This window comes from Mauremys mutica, chromosome 6 (genome assembly GCF_020497125.1).
Source record: "Mauremys mutica isolate MM-2020 ecotype Southern chromosome 6, ASM2049712v1, whole genome shotgun sequence".
Classification (NCBI taxonomy): Eukaryota; Metazoa; Chordata; order Testudines; family Geoemydidae; genus Mauremys; species Mauremys mutica.
The window spans coordinates 93,158,623-93,186,561 of record NC_059077.1 but is presented as its reverse complement, the minus strand read 5'-3'; the positions used below and the strand labels follow the sequence as shown (position 1 = coordinate 93,186,561).

General features: G+C 37.0%; 1 protein-coding gene and 1 long non-coding RNA gene across 2 annotated transcripts in view; one reads left to right on the top strand and one right to left on the bottom strand.

Annotated features, from left to right (window-relative positions):
• LOC123373192 (cytochrome P450 1A5-like) overlaps positions 1-1,753 on the bottom strand; it is a 47,302-nt gene extending 45,549 nt beyond the window's left edge. The window contains exon 1 of the mRNA XM_045022050.1: positions 1,533-1,753. The gene's annotated coding sequence lies outside the window, so the exon portion shown is untranslated. The remainder of the gene's footprint in view (positions 1-1,532) is intronic.
• The window catches only part of LOC123373193, a 56,673-nt gene extending 45,715 nt beyond the window's left edge, over positions 1-10,958 (top strand). Inside the window, exons 3-4 of the long non-coding RNA XR_006580606.1 lie at positions 10,541-10,641; positions 10,856-10,958. This is a non-coding gene — a long non-coding RNA (uncharacterized LOC123373193). The remainder of the gene's footprint in view (positions 1-10,540; positions 10,642-10,855) is intronic.
• The last annotated feature ends 16,981 nt before the right edge of the window (positions 10,959-27,939 follow it).

Genomic DNA, 27,939 nt, shown 5'->3' with positions numbered 1-27,939 from the left:
AAGAAATAAAAGCAATCCTTAAAGAAAAAGAGCTGCAATTACTAATCATAGTTCTTTGTAAAATATATAGTGATTTATACCTGGGAGGTATAGGTCTTTGCTTCAAATCCCCTCTTAACAGTGGAGGCCCATAAGTATTATTTGAAAACAAAACTGGGATATAATATGTTTCAGTAGATTCTTGCCATGACTTGGGAAACTTTTAGATTTGAAAATCTTACTCCAATCTTTACATACTGGCATTTTAATAATATAGTATAAACTCTCAGCAACATCTGCTTTCACTACCTAACAGCCTAAGTTCTTGATTCTGATCTTACTTACATCAGCTATAAAGTGGTATCATTCCATTGACTTTAGTGAGACTTTAGTGATTTTCTAAGTACTGGTGTAAAAGAGATCAAAATTACAACTGGGCAAAATATTTTGGACAGGTTTTTTTTTTCCTGAAAAAAATCAGATTTGGGTCAACTGAAACATTTTCAAGTTCATGTCAAATTCACCAAATTGTTTCAGTTGAAAACAAACACAAAAAATTCTGAAAAAAATGAAATATTTCATTTTGACAGTTTTGAAATAAAACATTTTGATGTTTTTGATTCAAAATGTTTCTTTTCAAATTTTTCTTCAATTTCATTAAAAAAATGTAACAATGTAAAAAAGTAAAAAACAAAATGAAACTTTTTTAGGTTAAGCAAAACATCAGTTGACCCAAAACAATATTTTTAAAAAAATTTCTGGTTGCAAAAATATTTGAAAAATGTTCATTTCAGGTTGACCTGAAACTATTTTTTATTTTATTTTGGCAAACAAACCTAAAATTCAGTTATTCACACAACTCTAATCAGAATCAGATCCTAAAGCAGTGTGGTGTCCTTAGTTCAGATGGAGGAGTTACACATAATATCATGACTAATAATGAGCATTTCCAGAGCATTTTACATGATCAGTGTACTGTACAAACAATAATTAGCAGTATAACATTTATCACAAACCCACTTCTCTGCATACACTGAATAGATTTAATGGAACGAAACTATGCAAGTTAAGTATCAACTCCAGCAGTTTTTAATCAATGGAATTTTTTTATCATTAAGAAATGCAAGACTGGCTTCTATAATATTAATGATATAACATGTTTTCAGGAATAATCTGCAATGAGATTCTAAGATTAAAACAAGGACTGCAACATAACCTTTTTTAACAATTCAATAACTAGCTGTTAATGTATTTATTTCATATCACTTAAAAGAAAACTGAGTTTCAGTGCAAAGATCAGTTGAGTAGTCATTTGTAAGTGTCATGGCATACCAAATATCCCACAGCATCATCACATTTCCATCTGCTGATGTACAAATTATCAATGAAACAACACATTTCAATCATTTTAAAAGTCTTATTATTTACGACAGTTAAGTACAGAAAGCAACCTATTTAAGTATAACTCAACTTGCATTATCAAGTAGATATACCTAATAAATCCTTTGGACTTATTCAGTATTAGTAGAAATTAATTAAATTCATTTGCCTACCTGGCTGCAGTAAAACAGCTTTCAGTGCAGGGCGTTCCTTCATCAGCCAAAGTAGCTGATTTGAGCAGTCCAACTCCAGCAAAGCTTTTTTAATAAAGCATTTATCCCAAGAACAATCCTAGTTCCACTGCAACAAGGGCAGGGTCACACATGCAACAGAAAAAATAAACAAACAGCAAATTCACTGACACAGGATTGCCCAGCAAAAGATCAACTCCAGTTCTATTCCATCCAATCTTCTGTGACTAACAGGAGAAAACATTAGGCCCTTCTCATAGTTAACTTCAAATAAATCCAGTATGAAAAAGGCAGTCCTTGACAGAAACAAGCTTCATTATATGGAAAAGCAGAGAACAGGCCTTCATGTGACAGGTCTCTTTCACAGCCAGCTCAGGCTACCTTCACTTCAGCCAAGCTTATCATGAAAAGTCACAACAGAGCCTCTCACAACCAGCTCCTATTCTGAATTTAAAAAAAACCCAAGATGCTGGAACCAAAGATGTGGGGAAACCTAAGTAATGCCATCAAACAGAACACTTCCAGGTGCAAGCACACATGCACACTTGGCCTTGGTCATCTTGATCATCCAGTTCTGGGTCCCCTGGTGGGTAATCCACCTGAGAGCTGGTCAGTTCACTCCACAGCTCTCTCTGATCTGAATAACTGTACATTCCAACACTTTCATCTTGAATTTCTTCTATACCTGGGATTTCATAAACTACACATCCTTTTGTGACTCTAATTTCTGGAACTGGCTTTTTAACTGCGAGGGCATGCATTCTAGTTCAGTGACTGAGAATAACTCACTTTCTGCTAGATTGTCTCTTGTGTTATTTGCCAGCAGCTGACAGTGACTCATCAGTTCCTTGTTGTTTTGGGGGACAATTTTCAAGCAGCATTTTTTACAGTACTATGTAATTATAAGCTAAGCTAGAGATTTGTTGCTTGGCAACAAGTTTAGCAGTATGCTGACTGGAATCATCCTGGAGAGCCTCAACTTAATTTATTCCTTGAATTCAGATACACAAGGGATTCACAGAAAATTCTAAGTTTGTGTATACTCTCTGGTTTAATGAAATCTTGCCTTATAATTAACCTGAAAAATGTGTTATTCTGGTTATTCACATTATCTGGTTCCCCTTTAAGAGTAGCAGCAGCAACTAGTTGTTTTTCAGCTTGCTTAAGATTTTTGTTCCAAGTAATAAGATAACCAACAAGATTTGCAACATGTACCAGGTTACCATAAAATGAGTATTTAGTATCAACAGTACAGAAACAACTGTAATAAATATCTAGTTACATAGCAAATGCACCTTAATTTCCAATTGTTTTGCTTAGACTCAAATGAACTACTTACCCTCTGAAAGACAGGATGTGATTCATCTTGTGAGGTTATTTCCTGCTATAACCATTTTAACACTAGATACAATTTTAGCAGCTCATCTGAAAGTTGGAGACATTTGCTTCATTGTCACTGCCATATATGTGACCAAAATGAACAAACCTTCATAAATGATAGGTACAATCATGCCAGACACATGGTTCAGAGGATGGTCTTGTCTATGCTCTCACAAGCCTGATTTGGCTACTTCTCATAAGCTTTTGGCTCCAAGACCTTCAGAAGAATGAGGATGGAAATTGATGGACACGTACTAAACAGTCCTTCATCCTCCACTGGTCTGAAAATGACTGAGTGAAAGGGTGATATGTAATGTGACCATTTCACCATATGTCAGCAAACCTAATTAAATCAAAATAATTTCCCCACTGCATAGTGTATTACCATCCACAGGGAAATCTTCTTTAGTAAATATAATCTTAGATCATGTTTATTTTTCACATGTTCCAACTGGGGAACCTAAAAAATACAAGGAATATAAAAGGTATTAAAATATGTCCAAATTACTAAAATGAGTGCAATCCAAACACCAGAAAAGGCCAAACACCAAACATTTCACCATTTTTGACTCTTCAGACCTGATTTTGATCTAACGCTGGTCTAAATCTTGATTTAAAGTCAGTGCAGTTACACTGATGCAAAACTGGTCTGAGATAAGCTAACTGCTTAGAACTGAATCTGTGCTAACTGCTTAGAACTTTTTCACAGCCCTCTGTGCCCCAAAGCTTGAAGAAGAAAAGTATAGACAGGGCCCTTGTACTCTATGGCACAACCTTTACATTTTGTGGCAGGATTCGGTGAGAATGTTAGCAGGAAATGCCCTTATCCCCTTCCCACAAATCACACACAATTGTGGCTCAGAGCTGGAAATCCTCATTGACATAAAATTCATCAATAATTATTTTCAACAGTAATTTTGGAGTAATATATATATATATTGCTATACTGACCAGGTGGCCCAGCACCAGTCCCTTGCTGTTGGCTCCTCAATGTCGTTCAGGCATCTACCAAAAAAACTCCTTTTGTATGTGTGACAATTAATTCCCTCTTATGAGGAAAGCTGGAGAGCAAGAAGCAGCCTCAGGCAGGTTCTGCCAGGTCAGGGAGCCAGAAAACAAAATGTCAGTCGCCGGGCAGCAGCAAAATAAAAAATTCCCTGGTCAAATATTGTATTCTATGGCATCTTGAAAAAATACCAGATTCTACAGCAACTGAATCATGGGGCCCTAAATGAGATGAGGCAGTTCACCTATCTCGCTGTGATTGCCTTAGCTCTCTGCAGGCTCAAACCATGTCTACATTAGAGACCTTACAGTGACACAGCAGTACAGAAGCAGTTACGCTGCTGTAAGATTTCCTGAGTATCCGCTCTATGCCGACAGGAGAGAGCTCTCCCACTGACATAATTAAACCACCCCCAACAAGCATCAGTAGGTATGTCGGCAGGAGAGCGTCTCCCACTGACATAGCACTGTCCACAGAGGCACTTCTGTCGGTGTAAATTATGTTGCTCAGAGGGGTGTTTTTCACATACTGAGAAAAGTGCCTCAGATGTAGCCTCAGGCAGTCATCACTGCGTCCGGTACACTTGGTTCACAGTTTTAAGGATGTTGCACAATCAAAAGGGATAATAACATGTTATTTAAATGAAAGCTGAGTTACTCACTCATAATTCTGCAGAATGGGGTGAAACACAGTATAAAGCTGGTGGCTGACTAGTCACTAGATTCGTGGGCCTTCGGGTATAGAGTAGTGGCTTGCAAGATGGAAATGTTTTTTTGTTATGATTAGTCTTTTAGATAATAGCTTCTTGAGAGGCTTAATGTTAAAGAATGTCAAATGTCATTTGAAAGCAAAACTTGCATCTTAAATTATGATCTGTCTGATAAGTATATGACTAATTTATACATGGGAAAGAGTATTAATGGCTTGACATTGTCACTTAACTTCTTTTCAAGAAGCAGGCTTCTTGCTTGAACAGTGATAATTACAGTCTGAGAGCCTATAAACTCCACCTGTTCTGCAGGAGAGAGGTGAATAAATGCCAGGAGTAGGGTAACCAGACAGCAAGTGTGAAAAATCGGGACAGGTGTGGGGGGTAATAGGAGTCTACATAAGAAAAAGCCCCAAATATTGGAACTATCCCTATAAAATCGGGACATCTGATCACCCTAGCCAGGAGTATGCATGGGAACTTGCTGAGTAAAACAAACTGTTCTCTACTTATTTGTTTGTCATAGGAGGCTAACAGAAATGGAGAAAGTGACAGCAAAGCAAATTGTATTTAACTTTTAAACAAAATGTATTTGTGCTAAGTGGCTACCGTTGGATTCGGTTCTCATGCTGGCGTAATTCCATATAATGTGAATGCAGTTGCTCCTTATTTTGATTTAAGTTGTTTGACATTAAAGGAGACTCAGGCCCTTCATTCTGTCTAAATTAGCACAAGATCATGACTAGAGGCACAGCCCCGAGCATTGGATTGTACATAAATTGCACCATGCAAGAGTAACCCAGGAGGCATTTTACGGAGGTGGTCATATTTTTTTCCATTTACAGTTTTCCTTTTGTCAAAAAAAATCACTGTTTTAAAAAAATGAAAAAAATTGTAAACTTTTTGCATGATTTTTGAAGTTTCTGGGGTTTGGATGAAAAAAAATCACTTTTAAAAAATCAAAAAGTTCTTAGTTTTCTGTTTTTCAGTGAAAATCTGGGGGAAAAATAACATTTTTCATTTCTTGTGTTGTTTTGTTTGGTTTAGTTTTTGGTTGGGAGCTTCTTAATCTCTCTTTTGTGCCTAGGCTACCATGTATGGCTATGCTGGCCAGCAAGAAAGGGGAGGGGTCATAGCCCAGAGCTCACCCATTTTTGCACCTCTCACAGAGGAGAATATCCTAAGAGTAGAGGCTGCGCTCCAACCAGCACTCAGGTCTTGATAGGTCAAGCAAGGGGGTGGATGAGGAACAAACGTCCCTACTTAGCTAAATAAAACAGGAGGACAATGTAGCTCTAAATGAAATAGTTGCATATCTGATTATTGTATCTGTGTAAGCTACACTGCAAGGATATCCTATATACATAGAACATAGGAGCATGTTAGAGCTCTCCTGACATTTTGCACAGAATGGTCTCACATTACGCTAATGTAGTCATGGTGGGGCAAAAGTCATTTTTGTCCACCATTTTGTTTTCCTTTTTTCATGAACACATCCGTTCAAGTAATGTTTTTTATGTCCCAGTAGGAAGGCCAGTTTGCTCAGTAAAATTGTGAGAAATTATGCATTGTGAAAAACATTGAAAAAATGTTATAGATTTTGGTTCATAAATCTAGCCTCCCTCTCACTCCCATACCATATCCACATGCACGTGCACACACACCCACCTTTCCTTCCTATTTATTTTGATAATAGTTCACTAGCAAAAGGGAAAGATTTTCCACCCATTTTTTCAAACATATTTAGATTTAAACATTGACGTGAACAATCCTCTGTTGGGCAATGAGACTGTGAGGTGAGAAATAACTCCAGCCAATGATCATACAGTTAACTTTCGTTCATTTTCATAGTCCAGAACTATCAAATACAATACTGTAAAATTTATTTTGTGCGTTTTCCCCTCATATTTTAAAAGAGTCATTTCCTGGCTATAAAGTCACAATATTACAGGATGTTTTTTCCAAAGGGCTCAGGCCTGATCCCCCCGCATTTCTGTACAAATTAGCCTGATCAATTTTTGAAACCTTTTTCCTTGTGAGGGGAAAAACAATGAAAGTGCCAACAATCCTGCCTCAACTAGACCTCCGTTATTTACATTGGCAAATGTGGAGGCCAGTGTCTGTCTTGCCTTAAAAATCACTGAGTGTCTTGGATAATTATCAGTAACTGAGAATGTATTTTTAATATGTTTGCATATATGGAGAATAAGAATGTTGGTATAACATGGTCTAGATAATACTTAGGCCTTGCCATGAGTGCAGGATGACCTCTCGAGGTCCCTACCAGTCCTATGATTGCTGCACAGGGTTCTAAATGTCTTGGTATAAGAAAGTGGTGAAAGAGTTTGGTTAGTTTCATTCTGGGCTGAACCAATGACCACTGACTCTCATTGATTTTAGTGAGCATTGGATCAGGCCCTAAAGCTGTATAGTTGTCCTGGCCATGATTTCTGTACCAAACCAGTGACAATTAGGAGTTTTCACAGAAAAATCCTGGGGCCTGAATATACACAGCCCTGTACTTGTTTAGTTTTTTACACCTGTGAAAAGTGAATGTAAAATGAGTGTAAAACCAAATCAGAACGGTAGCATTTTACACCCCTTTTCCACACATGTAAATGACCACATAAGATACATAGCAGTGGAGAATCAGGACCATAGTGTTTGTCACACTTTTTTTTTTTTTTTTTTTTTGCTATACAGGTTTATTTAACAATGATAGGAAATCTCTAATGTAGCTGTAATTTAAGAATGTATAACATGCTTTATCAGATCTAACTAGACTATCTTTATTTGTTTTTAAATTATTAATGGCAGTTATTTAGCACTTTTCAAGTGGAGAATAATTTAATAATATAATAATAATTAAAATATTCTGTGCCAACAACTTTCATGTTTTAAACTAAAATTATTAGTTCTATCTCTTTGCCGTGTCAGATGAGCAGCCTTATTAATTGTGTATATTTTAACTCACACACAGTTTCTGTGAATGCTCAAATGCTGATGACTACAGATATGTTCAGATGTAAAGATGTTTCCATGTGTGTGCAATGAGTATTTGCACTTACTAATTAGCAGCACACACCTCTGGATGTGCAAAGTAACTACATAGTTTCAGATATACAAATGCACACCAGTGTGTACTTACAGGAGCTGAAAATCAAGCTGTATGTCCTCCCAGGCATGTCTTTGGGGGCAGATTTATTGAGTGCATTTAGAAAGAAAACCTTTGTTTTCCCTCACAATACTGCATGCAAAAAAACCTGTTGAAAATTGTACCTGGATGAGAGACATCTATCCAGAGATATTTTTAACTACATGAAGGGAGAATGATTACAGTATCTTCAGCAAAATATTTCCTCTTGGGAAGTTCCAGATCCCAGAGCCAGTGGCTGTGGTGTAAGTGTGCTTTCTATTAAATCTGAAAGGAGGTGATCTATAATCTCACTTTCCCTTTTCCTTCCCCAACCCCTTCTCCCCTACCCAAAGTCTGGTCTCTGGTTTTGCACCCCTCCGCCCCCTCCCGTCTTTCCACTTGCTCTTCTGAAGATGTCCAGGATGGTTAGGATTCATCAGGTCACACCTCAGCCTGTCAGGACACGGCGCCTCCTTTGCCCTGCTTCAGCCCATCGCTTCATTTCATCTGCAAAGAGGCTGGCGACGAGCTGGCCTCGTTAGACACAAATAACCACAGTGAGCCAAAGGCAGACGGCAATTTCCTTCTCAGTTACCTGTCACATCCCCTCGGCTTTTGCTAAACCAGCCAGTGCTTTTATTAACCCCAATCAGAGCCATGGCAGAGAGACAGACATAGACAACAGAGCTTCGGACAAGAACTCCTACTTTCAAGTTGATAATGACTTGAAAGCAGAGGAACCCCAAATCTGGTCTTCCCCGGGCCCCAGCCTCATACCCATCCTGACAAATCTTCCCTCATCTACCCTCCCTTTCTCCCCTTTTCTGTCCTGACAACTCACCCCTCCACACTCCACCTCCTACTGAAACTCCTCCCTCTGCTTACCCAGCCCCTTTCCAACGGCTCAGATTTGACCCCTCTCCTGTCCCTCTGAATGGTTGCTTTGCAATATTTTCCCCCACTTTCCGAGCTTGACCTGGTGCCTTGAATCCCCTTCCCCTTCTTCCCTTATTCAGCCTTACACTACTCTTTACCTCACCCTTTTACAGCTTAACTCTCCCTTCTCACCTGCCCTTCTTCACCCTCTCCAGCCTGAAACCTTCTTCACCACACTCTCATTAGTAGCCTGACATTTCCTCCTGCACCGTTACCTCCCCTTTCCACGCTTGACATGGCCCTCTTGTCACCCAGCACTCTTATTCCCCCTTTCTTGGCTTGACACTCCCTGTCTTTCCTCAGCCTCTGCTTTCCCAGTCTGAACATCTCACTCTGTCTGATTTCTCCTTTAACCAGTCTGTCTGTGGTGTATGTTAAGGGGGAAGCTCTCCTCTCTGGTATGTGGTATTGCCTGTGTTACAACTGCAGTAGAAACATTTACTGGCTCCTCTTCTGCTTGCCATGAGGCTTGCATTTCTGGCACTGGACAGAAGAGAACGGAGATACCAGAAGGCCCAGCCAGAAAAGTGTGTTAGTTAATTTGATGCCTCCACTGAAGTAGAGGCTGGACACGGAACATGTTCCTGTTAACACCCACTGCACACACATGTACACATACACATATTGGTCCTGATTCTTGTCTCACACCAGTATAAATCAGGAGTAGTCCTTCTAGTCAATGAAGTAACAACAGTGTAGAACTGGTATAACTGAGATTAGAATCAGGGCTACTGTGTTTATGTTTAAGATCACCAGAAGCTTAAATTCATGCCTAGACCTAGGAAGTCTTCCAAAGAAGTGCCATCAAAAATATATGCTTTCATATAACTGTTTTATATCTATATAAAACTATCAATGCATAGAGATGTAATTATAGTAATGAAAGTTGAAGATTAAGATTTCTTTCTTTTCCACAAATGTGTGCGTACACATACACGTACACACACGCTCTTGTAAGCCGCAAATTATGACCACTTACATCTTAAAAAGCATTGTGTGTGAGCACTGCAATTAGATCCTTCCATCCTGACTTTTTGTTATGTTGTATATTTTTAACTGGTATCATAAGGAAAGGTGCATTTAATTTTTGGTTAGAATAATACAAAACCTGTCATTTTGCTGGCAGTTTAGAAGAAGTTTAAAAAAAAATAAAAAAACGGTCAGATACCACTTCCTTCCATGAACATTTAGCAACTATAAGTAATATTTTGGTTGGCAAAAATAACTGCGGCAATAAATCATGTATTTTTTAGAGGTGGGTGCAAGGTAGGAACAGCTGCTGATGGGATAGCAATATCCAGATTTTGGAATCTGAGCTGTTCCCCTGTGGGTGCTGAAATACTTCCTAACAAGAAGCAGGAATCTAACACAACATTGGATTTGATATATTTATTTAGTAATTTTACAGAATGTCATTGTCTTTTCTTGGAAACCATGCAAACATCCCACCCCCAAGAATGCAGCCTAACTGTATCAATCTTTTTTTCCCCTTTCTCCGTCCCCTTTAAATTCCTTCCAACTCATGATCTCTCTTCTCTTCCTAGCTTCCCCCCACCCCCCTCTCTCTCATTAGTTTAACTTGAGTTAATTAGGAAGAGAAGGCAGCCCTCAATCTGTTGTGTTAAAATAGAACAATCCAAACAGAGAGGCACAGACACAACTATGTGATTTCATTGTCTACGGGAGACAGAAAGCCAGTGGGGCTTCTCTTATCAAGGCTAACATCTTCCCAATGGTTAATCTAACTGGCTTTAAAATGTCCCACAAATGCAGATCTAGGATAACAATCTTTCCGTGTTTCCTTTTTTTCCATTTCATCATAGGCAAGAATGAGTGAATTGGATTGACGTGGAGGTGATGGAGGAAGAGAAATGGTCTACACGTCAAAATGACAATGTATATTACATGGTTAACAGAATGAGTGGTACGTGCAATAGCTGTGGGTATTTTCATCTGCTCTGTTGTATAATAAGCTGCTTTTTCTCCCAAGTGTATCATCAAGATCCCTCCCAATTCAACGCAGATTAAGTGTTTGCTTGAAGGATCTCTTTCTATGAGTAATATCACTTGATAAATGTGGGATTAAAGTAAGAATCTAAGTATTCACTTGTTGCTGTTACTGCTTTGTGTATATATAGAGGTCATGCCTGGTGCTGTGACTGTAGTGTTGATCACAGACCTGAGAGCAGAGTGTGCTGTGGAAGTGAAGTTTAGCAGATCTGGGAAATCAAGCTTTGGTTGTAAAGGTAAGGCCTTGGACTCTTGATTATCTGAGTATGGTACATTTTGAATTTGATAAGATGCATGTTCCAAGAAGAAAAGCATAATAGTACACATACAAAGTGGAATGTTTATAGTGCTTTAGCCCTCAAAGAAATGTTATGCCATATTATATGGGCTACCAATATTTAAGTTTATAGCAATGGTTAAATAAAACTGACAGCTTTGTGTGAAGGTGTACAAAATTTAAGATTGTAATTAGTATTAAAATTTATTTGTGAAGTACTAAAATGCTTAATGCAGATGCAAGTATCTTTGAAATTTAAAAACATGTCAATAATCTTTGACATATGATATGCAGGACACAGACTGAAAAATCAGTGACCTTTGCTGAGAAAAGCTGAGAGAGACCTTAATTGTTTAGGAAAAATATTTTGCTTCCCCCCTCCCCAACATGATTTTTGAATGAGACAGAGCACCAGAATGAAGAGGAAGAAAGGGAATTTGCAATGAGGAACAAAGTGCAAGATTCATAATCAGACCAAATAAGGGCATTAAAAATACGGGAATCTAGTATCTCTTTTGAAAGGCTTTCCTGGAAGTTTGCTTTTACTAGATTTTCAAATAAAATCATGTTTTCTTACAAAAATGAATTTAGGGCCAAAGTGTGCTCACCTTATTGAAGAGAGCAGAGTTTGCCCTTTAAATTTACCTGATGTTTTTGTGCTTTATACAGTAATTCAAAGTTAGTCTTCAAATGCTTTTTCTGTGTAAAATATTTTATATATAGTGCTTGAAGTATTTTCTATTAATAATTATATAAAATTATTATTAAAAGAAAATACTTCAAGTAATGGCTCTTGACTCAATATTAGTAACTAGTGGCAGATGGTATTATGTCTAATATTTCCATTTGCTCTTTTCTTACTATAAGTGTCTTAGATTACAGCGTGAAATGTTTTTAAACAGGCAATCAATTAAAATGTTAGAAATTACAACATTTTGTCTTAATTTAAAAATCAAAGAGATTTGAAACAACAGAGTAGGTGAGATTAAGAATTGTACACATTATTGCTATTTGATGTCTTATCAATCTCAACAAAATGTCAATATGCTGGAGAGTTTGTAAGAATAGCCATAACATACAGATATATGGATGTATACTTTGTTGCTTTACTCAAAAAGTACAATAAGTATTAAAATATTAATGTCCATTTACCAACTCCAAATCTCTGGAAAAGCAATCAACACATGCTTTCGTAACATTGTTCTTTATGGAGTATACTTGTTGTGTAAAACTAATATGCTGTGGGTCCCTCAAAAAATGACTTTTACTGGAGTAGATATTTGGCACCATGTGCAGCAGATTAGACCCACAAGTCCCATTACTGTTCATTGCCTTTGCCCATGTCAGACTGCCATGCAAGGCACCTGAAAATGTACCATTCAAAGCATAGCATACATCTCAGTATAACATACAGAATCCTTGGCTCCGAACAATAGCCACTGAGAGAGGGGTATAGAGACAGCATTGCAGTTGGAGGAGAACAATTTTAGAACATAATTAGCTAGCACAAATGTTTGTTTCTAGTCAGTTAAGTGGAGCTACTGTAGAAAAGTGTTGTTATTTAAGAGAGAGAAATGACAATCTAAAAGATTCTCTTGCATCCGAAGAAGTGGGTATTCACCCACGAAAGCTCATGCTGCAAAACGTCTGTTAGTCTATAAGGTGCCACAGGATTCTTTGCTGCTTCTAAAAGATTATGTAATTTATCTACTATAAAATTTAGGCCTGATTCTGGTTTCTCTGCACACTTACAACTCCAACTGAACTGAGTCTGGGATTGTTCAAGACATACAGAATGCAGGATCATACCCTTTTATTTGTAATAAACATATACTATACTAATTTCAGAATAATGTTTGCATTTGATTAGAGATATATGGGTTTTTTGTATGCCAGAAAAATCAACAGTATCGGCAGCTTTGTGTGTTGTCTAGCAGCAAAACCTAGAACACTTAAAGCTCATGTACTTTATAATTTGTCCTTCACATCCCATTATCCTATTTACATTGCTTTGTACCAAAAAAACAACACCACCCCTATGTCTAGTGGATAAACAGATTTGCTAATAGAAGCTGCTTCAAATGATTCAGTTGTGTTGGTATGTTACCCCCTATGACCCTAAAGCTGATGAGTGTATTGCAGTGGACTTTTTACATTGCTCTTTTGTGTAACATTCGATAAAGATCAAAACAATGGTATTTTTTGTACCTAGTGTTATTCTACAAGTTAAGCATTGGAGAACTAAAATAGACAGTGATTAGTGAGTAGAAGACAATATTTATTTTGCTTTTACTGAACTGTGTGTGTGTGTGTGTGTGTGTGTGTGTGTGTGTGTGTGTGTGTGTGTGTGGCCTGAATGTTAAAAAATAACATACATATACAGTGTTAACACCCATAGAATTTTGCAAGTCTAAGAAGTCAGGGGAAAGGTATTGAAAGCACAGTAACAACAGAGTCCAATGTTCAAGTTGTAGCACCATATTTCTTAACTAAAATGAATATTTTGTGTTAGTTGTGTAGTACATCAACAATAATTAACAGATTCCACTTTATGCGCCACTTCAGGCATGTACAGTATATTTACCACTTTGTCGATTTCTTCAAAGGGCAGAGATATAGTCGGTGATCTTAATGACTTCACCAACTTTTTAATATTAACAAGTATGCTGTCAAGGGGCTTGAAAATTCAAAGTTTTCCATAAACCATTTCCTACAAACTGGAATATTTTACACTGATTTGGAGTGTTTTATCTTCAGCAGTGTATATTTTATCTTGCAACCTATTGTCTTTGGCAAGGATCTAATGAGAGAAATACAATTGTAAGTTTAAATGCAAAGGGCCTGATTGTCCATTTTATTGCACTGGCATAAAAACATTGTAAAAGAGTGGATAATCAGGCCCAGGGATCGTCAGACCATTTCCCCACAAGTCCACTGTGTTTTCTTAGAAAACAGCATTGGCTACGCACTTTTCAACATGAAGTCGGCCTCTGGAGGGGGATTACAGACTCGGACACACAAATGGTATTTCATGGTCTAACAAATAAAACAGTGGTTGAAAATATGAAAAACTGGCTGCAAGGTATGTGCATGTACAGGGGATAACCACACCCTAGGCAATTGTAGCTCCACTGTACCAACAAAGTGTGCAGTTCAGGCTAATATCTATATTTTACAATAACAGTTACATCACATGGTGGGTAACTTCTACAATGCATGCAACTTTCTTAAAACAAGCCAATACCTAATTAAATTTTAGTTTTTAGGACTTCTTTATGGGAAATCTGTGTTAAACAGGGCTGATTTATTTCTAATTTTAAGCCCTATTTAGCATAATGTGATTATTTCCGGTAGTTTTTTCACCACTTTCTATTTAAAAAGATAAATAGATATTTTAATGATACTTCAGTGAAAAGGGGAGTTTTCTTAATGGTACAGTAGAGATGCAGTAAAGAGAAAACCACTATAAAGTATTTTATCGAAGGGAAATTTGACTACTATATGTTGACGAGGCAGACAGATATCTGACAATTAATTAATATGTAGGACAACAAAGCAAAGAGTTTCTGTGCCCATAATGGATTTCCACACTCACCAATGTACTTTCCTTTCTTTAGCTTGGTCCACCACATATTAACAAATGCCAAACAGATACATGTTATGTAACATAAGATCCCATTACGACAAATGCTTACTACAAGGCATAGCACCTACTACCATGATTGCTCATGCTGAAGTTCCTCACTGGCATTCCAACTCCAGGCACACACCTAAATAACACTTCAGTACATAATAAATATCTTTAATCAATTACTATGATGATATTTAAGTCCATTCTTGGGCATGAGGATCTAGTCTTTCCCAGGGCCAGCTCCAGGGGTTTTGCCGCCCCAAGCAGCCAACAACAACAAAAAAAACGCCGCGATCGTGATCTGCAGCAATTCAGCGGGAGGTCCTTCAGTCCGAGCGGGAGTGAGGGACCCTCCGCCAAATCCCTGAAAGTGCCGCCCCACTCCCGAGTTGCTGCCCCATGCACCTGCTTGATAATCTGGTGCCTGGAGCCGGCCCTGGTCTTTCCTGTTTTTTAACACACGCTATCATTACTAATATGTTTCAAATTACTAAGTAAAGTTTAGTGATCTGAAAACTTTTTTCTTTTCACACTGGAGAAAATACTACAGTAAACGATTTGATTTTCTGATGTGTGGTTAGATGGGGAAAATTATTAAAATTATTCACAAAGATTGCATTTGGCAAATGTTGTGAAATTAGCATGTATTTATGAAAAATATTTCTCGGATACTTAAGAATTTCACAACATTTTCCAAACAAGATATCTGTGAATAATTTTAATTATTATTCTCCTAGTTCTAACCACAACTCAGAAAGTCAAACAGTTTGATATTGTACATAAAAATAAGATGTCACTGAATGAGTCATCTGTGTGTATTATTCAACTAACTTTACTTCTTAATTCAGTATAAAATGCAGCACTGAGTATTACTTTGACCAAATGAATTTGAAACTTGTTATTAAAACTTTATTGCATTAAGTTCACTATTATGGTTCTCATTCTCTAAGTTAAGGACAAAACTCCCATTGACTTCAATGAGATCAAGATCGATCCTTCTATCTCCATACACAAATGAATATTTTAAAAAAGATGCATCACTGACTTTCATTTAAATTAATTATTTTTACAGTCATGGCTGCACTGAAAATGCGCAATATACTTATTACAATCCAATCTAATATAATATCCTTTTATATGTGGTATCACAAACTGATTTACAGAGGGAGTCAGTCATACAATTAATGTTGTTAATTACCATATACACTTTGCTTTTCCAAGGGTCTTATGTTGATTATCCTTCCACCCAAAATCTGTGGTCTCTGATTGCATTAGGTGAACCGAAAATACATGATACAATTCTCAAAACACTGAATGCTCTTGAACTATGAGTACTATATGCAGCTATAAATTTGCCTAGTCACAAAGCAGCATCTTAATAACTTGCCCTAGCTTGGTATGAGCTTGCATGACTTTACAGGTAGCTGACACTACCGCCTAGTTTTACAATTGTTCTTCCTCTTCATTGCACATTACGGCACTTGAATGTTGTAATTTCCTCTCTAAGAACGGACATATCGTAGTTTTACTAAGTACAATCTTGAGTGGGTAGGAGGGAACAGCAAGGAATTCCATGACTTATGGCATAGACGTGCTGGCATTCCATTAATACCATTCAGTAGGACTGACAATCCTAATGAATTAACAACAAATTGTATAGAGGGAAGAAAGTATTCAGTGCAGAGAATTTTGGTTTCTCTATGTGATTAACTGCATCATGCAGTCATATCTGTGTAAAAGTATTATTATTGTTATTATTTCTACAGCACTGTAAGTAGATAGAGCCCCTTACAAACACATAAACTGAGAGGTTTCTGCTTCTGAGATGAGATTTTACACAGTAAGGGATAACAAATTGCGGAGTGGAAAAGTGGAAAATGATTATGAGCGTGACAGTGTAAGGTCAGATGTGCTTAGTGTCGTGAATCTATTTTGTTAGCTTCACTTCTCATATTTGAAAATAAATGAATAGACATATTTGACTTGGTGGATGGTGCAAGCCAAGTGAGATGGTAGCAAAGAAAGGGTGCCAAAAGAAGAGAGTCTTGTGGAGAAATTATAAGGTGCACAATAAAGTAGTATGGAAAACGGGTATCAGGCATGATATTCCAGTCCCAGTGGAGACTGCACAGGAGGTGCAGAGCTACTTGTGTGGGAGAGGGGGAAATTACAGATAGTAAGTCATGAGCAGGGAAGTGATATGAGACAAGATATAGCCATGGGAAGATTTATTGAGAGCCTTATGGTTGAGGGGAAGAAGTTTGAAGGTGATGCAAAAGAAGACTGGGAACTGATGCAGAGACCCAACAATGGATATGATGTGGTTGGAACAAAAAACAAGGAAAATAACTTTAAAAATATGTAAAATATGCTCACAGTTGTCTTCCAACTCCCAGCAGATGTTAAGCCTTACAGTGATTTAATTGGCTTTGGAAATATTAGCATATTTTACTTTTATTGGCACAACCTGGATGTTCTGGATATATGTGTACTGAATGACATAAAGGTGATAAAAGGATCTGATTATGCTCTTATTGAAGTCAGTGGGTGAAGGTTTAATACTGTTCATTAATATTGAAACATACTTAAATATAATAGACAAATATTCAGAACTAAAAGTAAGAATCCCATATTGCCTATTGCAATCTGTTTTTAACATTTTTGTTTGTTTCTATTTGTAGTTTGGGACATATACAACCAATGTTCAGTCTAAAGTATATTTCAGTCCACTATGTAGCATATCTTCTGTATCTCCTCAAGGCCTTCTTTGTCTTTATTAGCCTCAGCAGTTTCAGTTTCCATGGAGCTTGCTAAACCTCCCACCATACACACCTTTTTCTTTCTATTTTGCTGGGAATTTTCAGGTATTAATCAACCTCAAAACTCAAAGCAAACCTCAGCTGTATCTGCAATGTCTAGCTTGGTTTTGAGATGAAGTCTTTCTCATCGTCCATGGGAAGAAAAATTTTTCATGCAAAACCCATTCTCCTGTTTGTATGAAACTTAGTGTGGTATTGGTTTATGAGCCACTGCAAACCTAGGCTGAATTTCAGGTTGGATATGAAAGGCCAAATTCTGCTCACCTTACTCTTGCAGAATTCCCACTGCAGTTACTGGGAGTTCACCAAGATGGATACGACATGGAAGGTTCATGCAGCTTTAATCTTTATCATCACTTTTTACCCTGATGCATCACCTAGACTATGTGCCACTTGTTTTCAGGGAAGCCTCCCAAATTGTTGGGAATCAAGAGAAACTTAGTTTGCTGGAGAGTGCTCTGTAACAACCTCTGACTCACTTTTGTCTCTCTGTTTGCTCTACAATTTGCTGACTCTGCAGGTAAATTACTTTTTGATTATCATCATCATCATGACCAGGGGCTATGACTTTGGGTTATAATTCAGGTAATGTATAATTCTTATATTTTTTATAATTATGTTTAGTATAACCATAGTTATTGTACGTATAGTATGACATTGTCTGTCACACACCCCCAAACCATAAAGTTAGTAGTAGGAGATAGTGTGGATTCTACAATAGACACTGTTGTCAGGAACTTAGAAAAAAAAATCATATGCACTGAAACTTTATAAGCATACACTGATTTTTCTTGGGATACATGAACCAAATATTAAATGAAACATTGACATTTCCAGTGTAGAGCCATCATATTCTCTCTCGTATACAATGATGGAAAACAAGGAGGCATTAACTACTTTTTAGCTGATAAATTTAATAATCAAACAAAAATATATCTCTTTTCATTTCAAACTTTTTGAAGTATAGTAAGTTCTTAAAGGATTTGTTTTAGGATCAGGGTTTGTTTCTTCTCTTAAGATATTTGGGCAACCTCCAGCCAGATAATGTTACACACAAGTGGCAATAAAAGGATTTAATTTACATTCTTGATTATATAGATTACGAGTGGCCTGAATCCATTAGTGACCAAAACTTGCTTCAGAGCATTATGTACAATTTAAATAGAACAGAATGAAATATACAGTGTGAGATTAAAAGGTACTCTCATTATATAACCATGTATTTTATAGCGAAAAAACAATTTTATATTTTAAAAAAATATATAAAAATAAAAAGTAAAGGGGAGAAAATATTTATGTTGCAAATAAACAGCTGTCTTAACATTTGGAAAATGTCTGTACCACACAGTTTCTTGTGAATGAGTGGACTAGGTAGATAATGTATTACCTTTTGTTAGACCAATATATTCATTAAAATATACACATTTCTAAGGCAATGATTGCCAATACCTGGAGAAAGGGCTTTTCTTTGTCTGGCTATTTCCCTAATAGTAAGATGAAACATGTGTATTAAATGAATGTGAAATCACAGCTGCTTTTGGTGATGCTACTATTCTGAGTCTGTGAAATATTCTTGCAATTAAAAAAATAATTTTAAAACAGGAAAGGGATTTGTTTTGTGCTAACTCTAATTTTGGATGATATAGTTAATAGTGTCACTATACTACATGCAGAAAATTAAAACACACTGGGGTTTTTAATGCAGGCTAGGCTATCTCTAGGATTTACTGTGTACTGTAATTGGGTTTGCTTTATACTTCTGCTGACTAACAGCATTCCTCCAACAAACTAGCAAATTAATTCCTAGATTTTTAATTGATAGGTTTGATTTTTGCTTTAGGATTGTTTTCCATTTCTGTATAAGTGGGTGTTATAGGAATGCCATTCTTTGACTGAGTTTTATAACTGGGCTGAAATATACATTAAATGTACGTTCATATTATTTGCCACAAAATATATTAATTTTTAAAAATATTTATTTAATTAAATGATACTGTCCTACTCCCACTGAAGACAATAGCAAAACTTTGATTAACTTCATGCAGAGCAGGACTAGCACCTAAATTAAACTGTATTTCCAAAAATTACAATAAAGTGTTCTGCTTTGTTTATTAATTTTTGCTTGTCAGTGATGCAGATGACTTGGAACCTGTACATCACTGGTTCAGCAAACAGTATACATGTGATCATAAAACAACCAAATACATGAGAAACAGGTATTTCAGATGATTAATTAATGAAGTCAGTTACACTGTATTTAAATTTGAGGATTAGATGTGTACTACAGAACAACGGGATAATGTAAATTCTACTAATTACCTTAAAAATAAGGTACCTCTCAAAACCCAGGTGTGGGGGGTTTATTTGGTCCATGATAAAGTTAGCAGTCAGTGGTGAAATTTGGATTCAGATCTGGGTTTGGATTCAAAATCCGAAATCCAAAGTTTGAGTGTGTTCAGATCCACCGTTTTGGTTCAGGCCCATCTTTAATTAACTGCTCTGGACACGATGAAATGCTCAGCAATGCTTTACAAAATGTAAATGGAATAATGTTTTCTTTTCTTTTCTTTTGTACCCCTCCCTCCCACCCTTTCATTATATGGGTAGGATAATATTTTGAGTTGCACAGCAAGTTAATCTGAAAATGTTGTCTGATGAAGCCCTATGGGCAATCATTTTTGATAACAAAGATTCTTATGACATAGATGGAATTTTCCTGACCCTGCCCATTCCACTTCAGATTTTACAAATTGGGGTCCTGATCCTGTAATTCCTCACTCAGGCTAGTAGTTCCTACTGAAGTCAATGAACATACTTGTGTGAATAATGACAGTGAGGCCAGATTCAAGAATAGACAAAAGGTCTAATACTGATCCCACACTGGTTTTACAACAGTTTAACTCTATGCAGTTTGGCAGGATTACTCCTGAATTACTGCAGTGCAGGTGAGATCAGAATCATGCCCTGCATGTTTACTCCTGTACTGTGTGGCAAGTGAGTACTGATCTCAAACTGTACATGATTTGTAATGTAAATTTCTAATCTGACGATTCTGAGATCCTGTAAATCAAATGAAAACAAATCTAACAAATGGCACTGCAACTTACACTCATGATCAACTTTCGCCTCTAACAATGCCATTAGTAATAATTAAAAAGTGGGTACAGGCTATCTTGGAAAATACATTTGGGTATATAATCAAAAGCTAAATGTGAAGGTAAGTAGGAGAATAAATGTCTCACCATTACCGATCCCATATTATCAACAATTTTTAACTGTACTACATTTAAGTATTTTATTAAATACTCCCTCAAACTCTCAAAAAAAAGGAGAAAGGGTATTTTTACATACAAGACTTTCATAATAAAGGACATAATCTTCCACAGACACACAGGCTTATAAAGCACACAAAGCAATTATGTAAAATCAATTGAGGCTGTCTAAATCTTGGCTTTGAAACAAATGTTCATGTAGGGAATGCTGAAAACTACTTGGCAGCAATTGTTACTAACAATGCAAGATAATAACTAACAACTTTGGGCTTGATTCTGGTCTCACGCAAACCATTTTTACTTCACTGACTTCAGCTGAATCACTCCTGATTTACTTCAGTGTGAGATCAGGTTAAGGTCATTTATCTGCAACCTGTGGCATAGACCCATCTGTTTATTCAGACACAATTATTTGAGAAAACTTTGAACCATTTAGCTAATTATTACTCTAGAATTACTAGCAGGTTGGGAGATTAACAGAATTACGTATCTTAAATTCTTTTAACAGCAGAAAAATGGAAAAAAATGAGTTCCTTCTTCAAGTAAAACTTCCTTATATAATTCAACTGTCCTATAGAATTTAATAAGGATGAAATGAATAGTGTTCTATAGAAATTAATCTAAATCTTTATAAGGTTAAATTCGGCTGCCATGAGTGCACTGAAGTAAATGGAGTTACACTAGCATAGAATTTGCCTCAGTAAGTTTCATAGAGAATACTATTTTATTTATATTACATTATCCCCTATTTATTATCCTGTAATTATAATGTATTTTCTATAAGTTTCTTGAAGCATCGAGACATTTATAACAGGGACTCATTTCTCTATTAATTCTAGAGGATAACCAAAGGAAACTAGAAAGCTTATACTGTTCTATTAAAAGATGTAATCCCATTGACAGCAAAAATAATTTTGCTTGAGTAAATGCCACAGATTTTTGTTGTATTGATTATTAATTATAAATGTGCTGATTTCTTCTCGTTTGTGTGTGCTTGACCCTGCAAACACTCAATATCAGAGAGTGAGAAATCCCATTGAAATAAATGGGGTTACTTGGGATTATGTGATGTATACCTTGTGGTATACAGCTGCTCTATGCATCCAAGTCATTTTCCCCACATGGGCGCAGAAGTGGGGAAGGGGTTGGGGTGCAGGAGGGGAGTGCAGGGGTTAGAGGAGCAGGAGAGGGGGCAGGTGCTAGGGGCGCAAAGGGCACAGTGTAGAGGTTAGGGGCACAGAAGGGAAATGCAGGGGTTAAGGGTGAAGGGGGTTGCCTAGATTCCTTTTGAAAATGAGATTTCAACTCTTAAATCAGTGGGGTATTGCAACGCTGAGTGCAGCAGCACCTAAATACCCTTAAAAAGCTGGACCTGGGTCCTTATTGACTTGTTAAATTCTCTCTTTTTACATTAATTACTATTGGCATTGTTATTGCTGTCATTAAATAATTATTTAGTGTCCACATTTTGCTAGGCACAGAGAAGACATGGTCCCTGCCCCAAACAACATACAATCAAAAACTAGATAAAACAAAGGAGATAAAACATAGTAATTGTCAGGGTAATAGAAAGAGGGATAAATGTCATAAGAACACAAGGTTGCTTAGACTGGTGCACATGCTTCTAATGAAGCAGTTTGCTCCAGCTGAGCACAGCTAGTTTTTACATAAAATGCCTGGATGTCTAGTCAATCTCTGTAATGAGCAAAGACTCTCTCTGCACTCAAGAAATGTTAATCCTCTGTCTTGGACCTGCTAACCACTGACAGGTTTTGTATCCCCCTGGGAAACACCCTAGCATTATTAAATTGTAATCACAAAATATTACATCTACCACAGAAATATAACAATTCCTAAATCTTAAACAGGAAACTAGTTTCCTGGGGCAGCCCTCAAGGGCCTGATCTTGATCGACCGTCCAGTCATGTCATATCAGCCCAGTTGGGCTGAGGTGTTGAGGGGTCATGACTAACTGGGCAAAGATAGCTTCCAGACGGGTTCTCTTCAGCCACCTTGACTATTTGTAGGGTCACTCAGGTGCATGCAGCCTCTTTTCCTTCCTGGGCTTGTAGCTGAAGATTCCTTCTACTGCCATTCATGTTCAGAATATGGTACGTAGGAGGCTGGGAGTCCCCCAGCCTCCAGTGTTTGGCTCCATTTTGTCCTTTCCTATACATAAGTGTCTATTTTTAAGGATTTATGGCAATAATTGTAATGACTAGTTATTGCTGTATTTGTTACAACTTTGCACATAGTTCTTGCCAATGCACATAGCATATAGGAAGTGGAGTGGGAGATTCACCTTCTAAAACTGTGCACACAGTTCGGAGAATTAAAAGAATGTCATATCAGAAGGACTAATATTGTTGATCTAGATGGACGACATGCTATTCTTCTGCAGTGGCTCAAGTTTGGAACAAGTACAGGTAATAGGGCAGAAGACGCACTTGTTTTGTGTGTTAGGCTTGATGTGAAATTACTAGATTCTGGAGGAGTTTCAGCAGGATTAATATCTAAAAAATATTGGCATCAGCACCCTGCTGAGTAAGTTAGCTGGAAATCAATTAAGGTGTTATATAATGTGACCAGTACTCCAAAAGTTTCAGCCTTGCCTTTTCAACCTATCCCATTTCCTGTACCCTTCATTGTGATGCATACATAGTAATACAAACTAAATGAACCATGACTACTGCAAATTCTTTTGTATGAATAGAACAGAAAATAGCCCTTATTATAGTATTTGCTTAGACTTGTTAGTGATGGAGATGTTGTCAAGAAGTATTTCTTGTGACACTGCCTTATATGCTGTTACATTTTGTGTAGTAAAGTTAGAATAAATAAAATGAGAACAAACTGCAAACCTGGGTACCTAAACCTGCTCACTCCCCTACTTATATTTAGGCACTTAGGTAAGTGTGCTGATTTTCAGAAGTGTAGAGCACCTAAAATTCCTGTTGAAGGAGAAACTGCTCAGCACCTCTGCAAATCAGGCCACTTTGACCTGAATTCATAACTCTTAAAATGACTGTTAATAGACCTTTTTATGTTCACTTCAAATCCATTGTGAATTCTTATTGGCTCGGGTGTTGGTAAAGGGGTAATTCATTTTTCATGTCCCTTCACGTCTTTGGCTTCTCTGCTCAGACTGCTAATATTGGTGCAAATTAGTGCCCTGATGATGGTTTTCTGGTGTGTATTCCTATCCTCTGGGAACTGGATGAAGACCACTAACTCATTTTACATAGGACATTTATTAGATGTCCTAGATTTTCAATGATGCTTCTAAACCCCTTTCGCATTTTGAAAACTCTCCTTCCAGATTAACATAACTTTCTGTCAGTACCAACATGGGATAGGTCTGAACCACTGAAAGTCTCCCTTTATCTCCTGGCCATCCAGACTCTGAAGAAACGTCTCCATTTGTTGCAGTTTTGACACTATTTAGACATTTTTTGCATGGTAATATTTTTCATAATTTAAATGTGTGCTTCAACATATTGGTCTCTTGTCTAACTTCAGCATACATGATACAGACTTATTAATAAAACTGGTGACTGATTCTGCTTATCTTGCGGACCTGGTGATGGGTTACAATGAGGCTGAAAGAAATTTTAACAACTTTCAAATACACCTCTATCTACCTCAATATAACGTGACCCGATATAACACGAATTCGGATATAACGTGGTAAAGCTGTGCTCACTGGGGGCTGTGCACTCTGCTGGATGAAAGCGAGTTCGTTATAATGTGGTTTCACCTATAACACGGTAAGATTTTTTGGTTCCCGAGGACAGCGTTATATCGAGGTAGAGGCGTATATATATTTTTCTTTATCACACTTTTTAGGAGACTTGTAATAATTGTGAGGATCAAGAGGAATTCATTCAGCTGGGCTTTTACCTGGTCAACAGCTGCCAAAAAAATGTGTCATTTGGAGCATTCTCAGAAATTAAAAATTTAAAAATTGGAGATATACCTATCTCCTAGAACAGGAAGGGACCTTGAAAAGTCATTGAGTCCAGCCCACTGCCTTCACTAGCAGGACCAAGTACTGATTTTTGCCCCAGATCCCTAAGTAACCCCCTCAAGGATTGAACTCACAACCCTGTGTTTAGCAGGCCAATGCTCAAACCATTGAGCTATTCCTCTCCCCCCCTGAATTGCAACTGTTAAAGATGGGGAACATCTACTCTCCATTTTCCTGCACTAACAATAGAAACCCTGTGTTGTCTTACATATAAGGCACTTTGAGTGAACTATGGATCATCTTATAAGTGCTATATAAATAATAATTTATTATTATTGGAGAGCACATGTAAAGTTCATTGACTCCTGCAATGAAAAGCTGTAACCAGTCTCACTCTTAACATAAACTATCTGGTTTTCCCAAAACCCATTGACTCTTTTAAAGGGCATCTCCTTCTCTTCATATAACTTCATCTTCTCTTTTAGCACGTAACTCTTCTTTATATTTGACATGGATATAGTGCCAGGTTTTCTTCCTTATTTGGTGATGTTTATGCTACGTTGTGTATATATATTATACACAAAAAAAAATCCTTCCTGAAATCCTGAACTTCCTTATGAAAAGACAACTCTGATTAAATAGTCCGTGAAGAAGTTTACTCCTCTCTTGTCCGTCTCTCCTTCATATAGTGGGGCAAATCCAGGGCATCTTGCATTTTTCTACTAATGCCATAGTATTAATATAATGTTCAGGAACTTAATTGGCCTGATCCTATACTCATAGAAGCTCCCATTGATTTCTATGGAATGAAATCAAACCCTGTGTGTTTAGGGAGAGGTATTTCTGGCTCTCGCAGTTAATCTTCAGATGTATTTCACCTTGTAGCATAACAAATGATTAATTTTATTTTGGGCATAAAATAAGTTACTTATAAATATAAAATAATTGTTATTTTAAGAATTAAGTTCTTTTAAGGGTTAAGAAAAAAAAGTCATATTTGGAGTTGTGACATACTTGGTTAAAGGCAACCTTCAATTTATGTCCCTTACAAACAGAGTAAAAAAAGGCAGCACGTACATAGTAAATAAAGTACTTAAGCAAGCAGGGCCTGCCATGATCAGAGCTACTGTGCCTTTTGATTGATGCCAGCAATGATATTTTAAGGATCAGTGGATTGGAAATGTGCTGTTTCTGGAAAATAAGAACGTTCAGTATGGTCCTAATTACTGAGAGTTCTTACATAAGGGAGCAGTGTGATATCCCTATGATCAAATGGATATTGTCTTATATGTCATTTTCCTTTGTCTTCCTTCATTCTTCTTGTCCCTCTTATTTTGTTGGTGGTTTGGTTTGGTGCATAGTGGATCATTATCTCTGTTCATATGGACCTGAAATATGGTGTTATTTATTTGCAGTTCGAGTTTAGTGATGATGTGGTATTAGAATATCAGGACCAATAATGGAAGATTATGGCATTTCTGACCTCCCCACTTGCCTCTGACCCTCCTCCCTACCCTTCAGGATCATACATACTGGACAATGGTCCAGAATTATAGTTATCCCTACAACTAAAGACAAAACTTTATATGAGGATTATTCCCCTCTGTGGAAAAGCTTGAGTGAAGTATCAATAAAAATTGCTTTTTAAAGTAGTTTCCCTTGTTAGTTTGTAGTAGTAGTAGTAGTTTATCTCATTTTATTTAATCACAGGTGATATATATGAGATGACCTACACAGTCCTTTTAGATGTAGAAGGCAACTGTGTCTAGGATGTGTGTCGCTTGGATAAAAGTGATTTGTATCCCAATCACAGTGTCAACTTAGATTTGCCAGAGAAAAGGAAACTACCACATTTAGAATTTAATAGTCAGTCCTGCCATCTATCCCTTGTAGATAGCAACCCAGATAGACTTGATGTACCTCTGTTCTTTTATCATTTCAGGCCAGTTGGGGTAAAAAGAATAGTAAAAATCACAATGAAAATACATAGCCAGATATATTTTAACATCATAAACATGATTTGGTGTAAGCTTTGAAGCAAAACGGCCTGGTAGAGGGCATTAAACCAAAAAAGAATGAACACACAGACACACACGATAGTTGTCTAGGAATATTTTTGTCACTTTGTTTGTTATTTTTTGTACAATCTCCACTCCCATAAGAGAGTGCTGTTTATAATTAGCATGTGATCACGTTATGAAAAGGAGAGGAAGAGCACTTGCTGATGATCTAAGCTTTCCCCTTTCTGACCTGGTGGCAGAGGTAATGCAAAGTAAAATATTTAGATATTATGCAGTGTCTCAGGACACCCCAAAGAGTGAGATGTTCTTGTACCAGACTGGGGGCACCTCTCCTTTCCATATAACCAAATTTGTGATAATGGTGTAATGTAACCCTACAAAATAAGATATGTATTTTACATACTATCCCCAGAGGTATCAGATTCATTATATGAATTTCTGGCCACATCCTTTATGTTCACTTCCCCCTTTATGCCATCTTCTAAAATACACTCATCTTCTGATCTACATTATCCACATTTGAGATTGTGGATCTCCATAAAGGATTATATCTTTGCCTTGAATACACCTTGAATAAAATTACTAGAACTGAAGTTCTTCACATACTACTGTCATTTTCAAGTGCATTTGTAATCTGATCACATTTTGATATCCATAATAAACTAAACCTGATGTTGGCTAGCTTGATGGGGGGGATAGCTCAGTGGTTTGAGCATTAGCCTGTTAAACCTAGGGTTGTGAGCTCAATCCTTGAGGGGACCACTTAAGGATCTGGGGCAAAAATTGGTCCTGCTAGTGAAGGCAGGGGGCTGGACTTGATGACCTTTCAAGGTCCCTTCCAGTTCTAGGAGATTGGTATATCTCCAATTATTACCTTAGAACTTTAGTTAATGAGTCATATGATTTAAATGGGTTTTTTAAATCTTTAAAAATTTGATCCTTAAAACTTGTAAGTTTATAAGTTGTAAGATAAAATTTCACTGAATAATGACATATACAGTAGCAGAACAAACTTTAGTTGTGGAAAGATGCAACTCCAACTGTGAAAGACCTATTTCTAGTTGATCCAATAGTTTGTCAAGGAGGAGGGAGATAGAAGCAAGAGGATTTTGGCTGCTAGAAGTAGTTTTTCTGGAACATTTTACCCAGGGTGGGAGGAGAAAGCTTGGAAGGGATCAGGATGGAGGTGTTTGGGTTGGAGGAAAGTTTTGGCAACTTGAATGGA